The sequence below is a fragment of the Rhagoletis pomonella genome, unplaced genomic scaffold (genome assembly GCF_013731165.1).
Source record: "Rhagoletis pomonella isolate Grant_MI unplaced genomic scaffold, Rhpom_1.0 Rhpom_scaffold_00006, whole genome shotgun sequence".
NCBI lineage: Eukaryota > Metazoa > Arthropoda > Insecta > Diptera > Tephritidae > Rhagoletis > Rhagoletis pomonella.
This window is the reverse complement of record NW_023458560.1, coordinates 19,912,730-19,923,462: the sequence shown is the minus strand read 5'-3', so window position 1 is coordinate 19,923,462 and position 10,733 is coordinate 19,912,730. Positions and strand designations below refer to the sequence as shown.

General features: G+C 37.5%; 1 protein-coding gene and 1 long non-coding RNA gene across 3 annotated transcripts in view; both read right to left on the bottom strand.

The window, feature by feature from the left end:
• Positions 1-10,733, bottom strand: part of LOC118740478 (calcium/calmodulin-dependent 3',5'-cyclic nucleotide phosphodiesterase 1) — a 737,853-nt gene that overhangs the window by 124,574 nt on the left and 602,546 nt on the right. The gene's annotated exons all lie outside the window — the stretch shown is intronic.
• LOC118740489 lies at positions 9,436-10,727 on the bottom strand. Its single transcript, XR_004993146.1, has 2 exons — positions 9,811-10,727; positions 9,436-9,636 (listed from the first exon to the last, which is right to left on the bottom strand). It is a non-coding gene; the product is annotated as an uncharacterized LOC118740489 (long non-coding RNA).

Below are 10,733 nucleotides of genomic sequence, written 5' to 3'. Positions count from 1 at the left end.
AAAAATATTACGGATCTTGAACCCATTAAAATAAATAATACCGAAATTGAAAACGTTAATACAATTAAATACCTGGGTATCCGAATAGACAGCAAATTAAAATTTGATTCGCATATTGATTATACAATTAGTAAAATAGCAACAAAACTGTGGTACATGCAGGGAACTTGTAAAAATTTGAGTAGCCACTATAAAGTAAAAGTATACAGATCAATAGTTGAGCCTCATTTTATCTACTGCTCTACAATTTTCTTTATAATGAAAGATTCTCAAATTGAAAAGCTGCAAAAAATGCAGAATAAAGCTATGCGCTTTATATTATGCAAACGGTATGATACTCCAATAAAAGATATGCTTATAAGTTTGAATTGGATGAGTGTAAAACAACAAATTTTTTTTTCATACTATGAAATTTATTTACAACATAAAAAACGGAAATTTACCCGATTATCTGCGAACAAGTATCAAATTTAACTACGAGGTTCATAACCGGAATACAAGACAGCGAAATGATTTTAAGTTACCGAACTATAAAACCGAGTCTGAAAAAATAGGATTTTTTACAAGTGGCCAAAATGCTTTAATGAATTGCCAGAAAGTGTGAAAAATTGTGATATTAACCTATTCAAAAAAAGGCTATATGAGTACGTCAAATCTTTAAGTATCAGATAGATTCTATGATTGGGTGGATTTATGGTACATATTTCTATTCAATTAAAGATATTGTAATCTAAAATTTTTTAATTTAACATATTTATATCTAAAATATTGCAATGTAACTTTTTTCTTTTTTTTCTTTTTTACATTTATTTTTATTTTAACTAATGCAATAATATTCTTTAAGTGTTGATCTAGACTCGAAGAGTCGTAATAAATAAATACAATACAATACAATTATCAGCCGACCAGAATTTTTCATGTCCATTCTTTATCATGAATATTTGATTTATTTTAGGTGAATTTAGAAAGAAACGACGTAAGAGAAGACCCGCAAGACTTTAACGAAAAAGAAAAGGTGGCCTTAAAATGATTATATAAGGAATTATTTATGTATTCAGCTACTCAAAGACATGTTATTTGTAATTTTTTTTTATAAAATATGGTTAATCTGTGCCCGAGTGATTAAAGGTGCGTACTGCCACTCCGTAATTCAATCTCTGATCCGGGCAACATATAAATAAGAGCAAGCATTACAGATTTTGAAGCCACATAAAATGCTGCAAGGCATTTTTCGCTTGCACTAATTTCAAGTTTATGGCGTCAAATTTCCATTAAAATTTGATGGAATTTTCGCTCAACCACCTCATATTTTGTCTTTGCCGGAACTACAAGGGATTGCGCCGCAGCAGTCGACAGATCATTTCATTCAGACTTTCATACAAATTTATTTAAGTACGAATGTTTGCTTGATAGGATGTTGAAACAGATTTTCGTTGGTTTGTATGTATATGAGCTAGAGATGGGCACGGGACAAAAATTTCAATCCCGATCCGCCCATCCCGAAATAAAATTTTTAAGTACCGAACTCGGCCCATGCCGACGTTTTTTAGAATTGTACCGCGGGTCCCGTGGGTCCCGAAATCTATCGCTAAGTTTAATTAACATGTCTTTCAATAATAAAAAATCTGGCATCCTCCAATTATTATTATTTTTTGCTTTGCTCTTCATTTTCATGTCAATAAAACATAAAACGTATTTAAGGAAGATTTTCTGAATTTACGGAGGTTGTGGGTTTCATTGGGCGTGTCGGGAAAGGATCCCGTTTCGCCCGCAAAATGTTTAAAAATCTTCCCATACCGCCCATACCGGCCATTTGGAAGTCAGTACCGTGGGTCCTGATATCCCGCGCCCATCTTTAATATGAATATATGTTTAAACATAAGACTGGGTAATAAATATGATTCAGAGTTCGCTAATCGCGAGTTTTTAGTTTCCATATAAATAACACAGGAAAAAGGTTCTTCAATTTTGAAATTTCATAACTAATTCAACGTGTCGGAATTAACGATATTTGTTTTTAAAGGAAATTGAAGGCTGTAAAAATTTTCTTTGATGATTTTTCTATAAATTCACTCTAAAAATTACTCAAGATTAGACATTTTTTTATATGAAGAAAAATGTAGAACAAAACAACGGTATTTTGTTAAAACTTGCGCTTTTTTTACTGCATCCCATTAAATTCTGGTATAACAAAGTGTAAATTTGAATTTAAAATTAATTAAATAATGTTTGGCGACTTTTCTTTTGTTGATGGGGTTGGGCATTTTCCTCCATAAAAAAAAAAAACAAAGTTGATTTATCCTTAAATGACTTTTGGAGGAGTGAATTTATGGAAACATCATCCGAGACTTTTTACAGCCCCAAGTTTCCTTAAAAATATGTTTCGTTCATCAAAATTGAAAAAAATTGTTCCTTTGTTATTAATATGGAAAATAGAAATTCGTTAGTAAATCTTAATTAGTATTAAGGGCTGCGCTTTTGAAAGGCGTTTTTTTTCACTGCCCCGAAATTATTTGACAAAGGGTTTTTTTAAAAACAGGTAGTCGATTACTTCGACCAGTCTAATATACACACATGTGCACATTCGGTATATATACGTACAAATACTTGTGCACTCTGAAGCTCAGGTGAGTTTGAGACTGATGAATTTTCTGCGAATTCGACTTTTGTTCAAAGTTTGCTGATGAAAATCATTTCAACTGAAAATTTGCGCGACAATAAAATCTGCGTGATAAAATTAAATATTATCTCATGTGAGTGTGTGTCTGTGTGTCTAACAGATTTTGCCGAGTTAGCTGAGTAAGCAAAGTTGAAAGTTGAGTTTGCGAAGGTGAACGGAAAGAAATGCATTGCGCTTGGATAATAATTGACTTTAGGACCCAGCATAGTATGTACTTACTACAGTGATTATGAAGCGCGTGCGTGTGTGTCTGAGCCGCTGAGCTGCTGAGCTGCTGAACGGTGGAACGGTGGGTGAAAGTGCGTGCGTGCATCAGCGTACGTGTGTGTGTGAACTAGAGTTCTAATCAATAGTCACCTTGGATTGAGCTGACACTAAGTGCTTACGCTAACCATTAAATTATTTAAGTGCTTCGATTTTAATATGCATTTGGAGTAAGTGTACAAAATAATTGAGTTTCGAATATTTTTGACGATGAGAAAAATGTAAGTGGAATTGATTGCTATAATAAAATTGAAAATAATGCTTATGTATTTACGCAATTTAACAAGAAATGATATATTAGTCTTCAATTACACAGGTAAATAATTTTTCGTGTAAAGGACGGCGGATGGTTTTGGGCTGTTACTTTTTATAGACAAGTAGATTAATAAGATTTTCAACCGTCAAGGATACATCTATCTTAAATCATTGCCCTATAGAAATGATAGCGAAGCAATTGATTGATTTTTCTCAATTCTATATTCATTACTAGGGTAAGCAAGTTTTTGTTTTATTGATTCGAAATCATCAGTTAGAGGTACATTACAAGTGTGACAGCAAATTTAGTTTCGACTTTAAACGTTCGGAAAATTTTTTATAAAATTGGTTTGTGTTCAGCGGCGGATTTACGGGGTGTTTTCGGGTTGACAATTTTTTAAGAAATTTTTTTAAAGTCCATTTCAGTTTTGGTAATAAATTAGGCTAGTGCGAAATTTGAACCATTATTGTTAAATCAAATAGGTGATAAAACTAAAAATTGAAAACCCCGCCCGCAGTAAAGTCGAATGGCAATTCGTTTTCGGAAGGATTTTATAAAGGATTTTCAAATGCAGGCGCATAGATGTTGAAATAGAATGGAATAAAACAAGCTGTGGGCAATATTTTTTAGGGTATACTTTGGTCTCGAGAATGGACCATATGGAAAACTCCATTGGATTTAAGTCCGGCGAATATGGTGAAAATTGTTGCGCAGAAATGAAGCTGGGATTTTTGTTCTAAAAAACGTTGGATTTCGCGAACTTTGTGCGATGCTACCGAGTCTTACAGCCGTATTATAAGAAAAACTCACATAAGATTTGTGAGTTGCGTGTTACTCAGGTGTACGTGGCGTATGAGTAACTTTCTTTCCTGCTCATTTTTCATACAAAACATTTTTGCGTATTTTTATTTGACCACTCATAATTTCTTATTCATTCATCGGCTTTCTTCATTAGTAATTTGCTTTGTTTTGTAACAAAACAGGCTTTAGCACAAATGCAAAAATTTGGCACAGAACCTGTTAATTTTAAAATTTTTCTTCGGTTAAAGTTTGATTTTCTTAATTTTTTCATTAAAAAATAAAAAACAAACTGGAATGACTAATTAATTTGTCAGAAACTATAAGTCCTATCCGAAAGTGATGTATACACGGTTTATGGAGAATTTTACTAGCTTTTATTTGCCGTATCTTATAGTAAGATTGTTAAATTGGTTCGTAAGATATGCGTGATTAAAAGGAACCAATTTTTGCTTCAAGCTGAATAACGGTAAATTGAAAATATCTCGAAAACGTGTCCATAGAAAAAAATTAACTCGATTTTCAGAATCACCGAGCAATTCTACATAGGAATTGGATAGTGGCATACACAGAACATTTTTGCTGTAAACCAGTGTTATGAGTTCATCGGAATATTTACTTATTTTTCTTATATTTTTCATATTTTTTTATGTATGTTGGGCACAGCAAAACTTTGGACCACGTTAACCGATTCTTTAATTCTATTTTTACCGGAAAGGTGGTACCTCAAGGGAGGTCCCATACTTATTTAGTTTAGATCCGATAATTGGATCGTGAAGAAATTAACGATAATCTTAAATTTTTATATGAGAATTGAAGTCGGTTTTGTTTTTTGTTATGACTTTAAAAAAAGATAGTATTCATTTATTTAAACCATGACATCACAACTTCTTTTAAGAATGATAGTGTTATGGTGCTAAGAATTTTACCGAGCTTCTGCTCCAATTTGTGGCATGCGTCCTGATGGTGTAACACAAATCGAGTGACCTACAATTTTACTACAGAAAATGGATTTTACGAGATGCTTTTTGAAGCGAGAAATACACTCGGAGGTTTGCCATTGCCTGCCGAGGGACGACCGATGTTAACAACAAAAAACGTTTCTAATTAAGTTGTTGCGGGGACCAGCCAAAACGGCGGAGAGTCGATAGAGATAAGTATTATCTTATTTTACATTAAACATTTTCTACTTACTGCTCCTCCTTTGTAAAAGACAAAAATAAAAAATTATTGTAGTTTGTTTTGCCGCTCCCAATTATGTGTACCTTAATAGTGTGTAATTTATTAAACAACGAAATTTGTATTCAATTTCTTGTACCCCAAATTCAGTGAAGTGTTTTTACTCATGGATATGTATGTATGTTTTTTTTTTTTTTTTTTTTACGAGGAGGAAGCATCGAAAGCCTATACCCGTCAGTGTGGGACTTTAACCCGAACTAAACCTCCTACTGTCCGAGTACCGAACCCCCCGGTACCACCGTCAAGTATTTCGTCGGGAGGCGGTTGAGCACTAGACTCGCACGTTCGTTCCAGTCGGTTGTACTCAGTCCTGGGCTACGCCTGGTAGGCTTTGCCACGTCTTGTTTAAGGATAATTACCCTTTTTTAACTATTTATTCATTTATCTCTTAGATACCACTTATTATTTTCGCCTTTATAGACAGTAACAGCAAAAACCTTAAAATGCCTTATGCGACGAGTTTCAAGCCCGCATACGTATGTATATTGCCTTTGCGGTTTGCACGCTCTAGGTTCCAATCCGCACCAACGCCCCATGTGGACGAAATTCGAAACTGCACTTTATTTGCGGCTGGAACGCCCTAGGTTCCAGTCCGCGCCTATTTTCGATTGCAAAAATTTTTCGAGGTTGCCACTTGGGCGGCTTGAACGCCCTAGGTTCCAGTCCGCGCGTATTTATCGATTTCAAAATTTTTTTTTTCCGAGATTGCCACCTGAGCGGCTGGAACGCCCTAGGTTCCAGTCCGCGCCTATTTTCGATTGCAATAATTTTTCGATATTGCCACTTGGGCGGTTGGAACGCCATAGGTTCCAGTCCGCGCGTATTTATCGATTTCACAAATTTTCGAGATTGCCACCTGAGCGGCTGGAACGCCCTAGGTTCCAGTCCGCGCATGCGCTTTAATTGTTAGATTTCATGTTCAAGGTGCGGTCTGAAAGCACAACTTTCTAAGCCGCACTGCTCGAGCGGCTGGAACGGCCTAGGTTCCAGTCCGCGCCTACGCTTTGGTTGGTGAACATCATAGTTTAGTTGCAGTCCGCTGCTATGCTAAGAGTTGGCTTAAGCAGGGCTGATACGCCGCTGTCTCTCTAGGTCCCTCAGTTCCTTCAAAATCGAAGTTAGTGTATCGCTGGTGGATGCCCATTCGCTGGTTCCTTTCACCATATAGGACTACTGACTGTGGCGTAAACACCCCTCCAACGGCAAGTTTAAGTTGGTTCATCTGCCGATGGAAACGAGGGCACTCAAAGAATACGTGGTGGACATCTTCTTCCACGCCACTTAGACAGAAGTCGCAGTAGGGGTCGTGCTCATGTTTGAATTTAAACAGGTATGCCTTAAAACAGCCATGACCACTCAAGAACTGGCTCAGATAAAAATCTACTTCGCCATGCGTTCTATTAAGCCAGGATACCAGGTTTGGTATGCAGCGATAGGTCCAACGACCTTTAGTCGTACTATTCCACCTGTTTTGCCACTCCGTAACGCTGCTTTGCCGGGCTTGATGTCGGTCTAGTTGAGTTAGAGTACGCCGCGTGGATGTAAGGACCGTCGATTCTCTTGCTAGTATATCTACGGGTATCATACTGCCGATTACGAAAGCTGCTTCGTGCGACACTGTTCTGAAGGCGCTGCAAACTCGGAGCGCGCATAAACGGTATGTTGAGTTGACTCCGCGGAAGTATGATGGACACTGTGCGGCGTTTCACCAAATTGGGGCCGCATACAGTATTTGGCTTTTAACCACGCTCGCTAAGAGTAAACGCTTGCGCTGTTTCGGTCCTCGCGTATTAAGCATTATTCGCGATAGTCCCGTGATCGTTGAAGCTGCTTTCTCTCTCACATAGCTCAGGTGGGCGCTGAAAGTAAGACGCTTGTCTAGCACCACTCCCAGGTATTTAATTGTGGGTTTCGTCGTGATGGTGTGGTCGACAATTTTTAGCGCTACCTCCTCTAGTTTCTTACGACTTCTGTTTTTTGCTCGGCTAGCTTCAGGCCGAAGCTATTTAACCAGCTATTAATCACGCCGACTGATGATGCTACCTTTTCGCATATGACATCAAGCAGTTTCGCAGACACTGTTATGAGGGTGCTTGCGGGGTAGGACGAGGTGGCTTCCAGGCATGGTGGCAGGCCCAGACTAGCTCGCCGGATGGGGGGGGTCATTTCCACTCGCCATACCTGACCCTACATATACAAAATTGTTGTCATGCCTGATTGAGAAGCAACAAAAAAATAGAAGAAATAGAACTGAGTAGTACTGCAAGAATGCTAAAAGAAAAGGCCTGTCCCGTCAGGTGGAGTCATCCCACCCCCTCTGCGCGTTTCGCATACGCAGCCATGGGCGTTGCGCTGACTCCAAACATTGCAACGCCCCCTTTGCCTGAACTAGTACGTCTGTGTATTTGTAACCTAGTGCCGTCCCGGTCCCGTCATCCGTCTACGCCCTCACGTCCCCTCTTAAGCCCCAGAGTAACACCCACACCAAATATTGGTTCCTCACCACATCATTTTAAATAACCAAGCCGTCAACCTTTTTTTTCAACTTTTACATACGAATTCATTTATTTATATACTCACTTAAACCTACTTATCCTATATAGAAAAGTTAATAACAAAAATCTACCAAAAAAGTTCAATTCACAAGTTTAGGATTTCAAAATTTGCGAAGATTAGAATTCACTATCCAATAGAGCTATAAAAACATTCAAGGATGCAATTCAGTTATATTAGCTGACAAGTCTTCAACCAAACAAAAGCTCGGAAAACTGACTCACGGAAGAAAAACGAAGTAAAAAAAAACAATTAAATACTATCAAAAAACCTCAACAATCTTCTCAAACTTTCACGATCGCGTGAACACCCCTTCTATTTGCAGGTGTCCAACAAATGCTCATACGCATATATTCAAATTCGCGCGAGTTAAAAGAAAACCGAGGTAAAATATGGTAGCAAAACAAAATATTTTAAGAATGTATGTTTATACGCATGTGTATATGTATGTACAAAAGAAAAATTCAGTTCTTTTTTTTTTTCACTCACCTTTGCTCTCCCTCGATGATGGTACCAACACGTTGAGAGGATGCTGAAAAAGGCTGGAAAATGAAATATACATACATACACCCAAATCCAAATACACACGTGTGTGCACTCAGTCCGGGTTAGAGAGCCTATTATGCTTGCTCATAACTTCACTCGCTCGTGATAGCGGGCACCGAGCGAGTCGTAAAGACACAAAACGTAATGAAAATTCTAACTACGATTAAAAATGCCAAATCTTATCTAAATGAGATCAAATGTTGTATCAAAATTAATTACTTAAAAACCCGGGTTACAAATTGGCAAAAATTAGGAAATCACCTAAATAAAAAAAAAATGAAGTGAATGAAGAAATCAAAAATGTGATTAAAACCGAACAAGGGAACGAGTGATAAAGAGTAGAAGAAACAAAAAAAAAAATGTGGAATCCGAAAAGTGAGCGATAATACAACAACTTAAAAGAACTTAGTTTAAACTAATTTAGTCAACTTCAATACAAATTAACGTAAAAGTTAAATTCATTAAATTAATTCTCAGCAAACGAAATATTGAGCTCGGATTTACACAAACCCATGCGGTAAAAAGAAAATATATATATATAAATATAAAAAAAACAGCAACGAGATAAATTGAGCGGGAAGAGTGCAACGAGTTGAACATAGGCGAGTAAAAAAAAGGAAACGAGGAACTATGCTCAAACTGAAATCCAAAAAAAATTCCGAAGTTTAAGTAACTAAAAATATTATACCTAAGCAAAATAGTGATTCATAAAATTCCTATGGCAAACGCGTAAGTATAACAACTAAAAAAGACTGATACTCCTCCGCTGATGGTTGTAGTCGCTGGTCGCTCCCCAAGAATTTCTGGAGGGGTGACCGCTCCCCCAATGTCTGAGCGGGGAAAAATATGTATGTACGTATGCTCGCCTGCTTCTGACCAGAATTCTCCTTTCCCCTGTTCAGCCCACTGGAATTCTGCTTAATCGCTCAATCTGCAGCGGGCATTGACCCTCTCTCAGTTCGAAGATTCCGCACAGCTGATCGCTGTATTATTATTGTTGCCTGTTCTGCCTATGATAGTTGATATCAAATTGTATCTGGTGCTGAGGTATATGTAGAGGTGTGTGTGCGCTGCTTCTATCGTGCATAGGTGTTGCATGCGCTTATGTGTGGCGGTGCGTGCAACTTCTATCTAACGTCCAGCTCGGTACCTGTTGGTATAGATGGCGGTTGACTTTAATTGCGCCGGGGCTTGCTGCCTGCACTTGCGTCCTTTGTTGTTGACGCAACAATTGCAGTGTTGTTGACGGTAGTACTATTTTTCTGCTGGGGAGGTAGTTTTATACCTGTGTACTGGCGACCTAAAAAAAACACTATAATTTAATCAAAAGGTAATAAGGCGGAGTGGTGGCCATACGCATCCACCTGCACACTGTACGTACGCGGAAGCCAGTGCCTTCACGCGTTTTTGTGTATGCATGTAGATGGCCTTTTTTTTTTGTTCAAATTCAATTCACTTGCTTCTTTAAACTTACTTCAACTCCCAATATTATCGGTCTTGGCTAATTAGGTGTTCCGGGTAAGTGACGGGATCTCCACAGGTCCCGTTGGTTGCACTTCAGGCAGCTTCAGCTCGACCGTTATATATATATATATAAATATATATATCTTTATACGCATATATATATATCCACAAATTACGGAATACCGCCGTTTTTCCCGTTTAACTTTTATATAGAAATATACATAATTCACCGCACACAATTAGGCACTTAAACTCGCGACACTTCACCGCCAACGTATTTCTTTCTAACTGAACATTCGCGACTCCTTCAGCGCTATTTTATTAGAGCTGAACAACCCGAAGGAGTGGCTCAGTGAGTTTCCCGCATATCCCCGAAGTTTAAGATTTTTACTCAACTATAACCAACACTAACACCTAGACATTCCCACACGCTTAGTACTGCCTTATCGAACCGCCTGGTTAGCAAGGTTTCACACCCTTGGCTTTAACTTTGTGTGGCTTAAGGAATTTATAGCTACTTTCACATCCGGTGGATACACACTCACACATACACAGTCATACTGAGTGGGACGCTGCGAAACAGGCTCGAGTTATGAGTCCTTGTTAGGAATTAAAAGTACACAAGAGATTATTTCAGTCTCGTTTTATTTCCAGAACTGTTTTCCATTTTTACACTTACATCTATTTATACTATTTCTAACTATTGTTTGTTTGGTGATAAAAAGATGTTTACATGTTTAGCATTATGTTATCATAATGCTTTGTTACTTATCACCGAATATAATTGTTTATGTTATTAAAAAGATGTTTACGGGTTTATACTTGTCTATCGTATTCTCTTTGTTATTATGTTATCATACAAGGTTAAAGGGCATATAGTTGTTTGTATGTATTTTGGTTCGTGAATAATGATTATATGTATATGTGTATGTA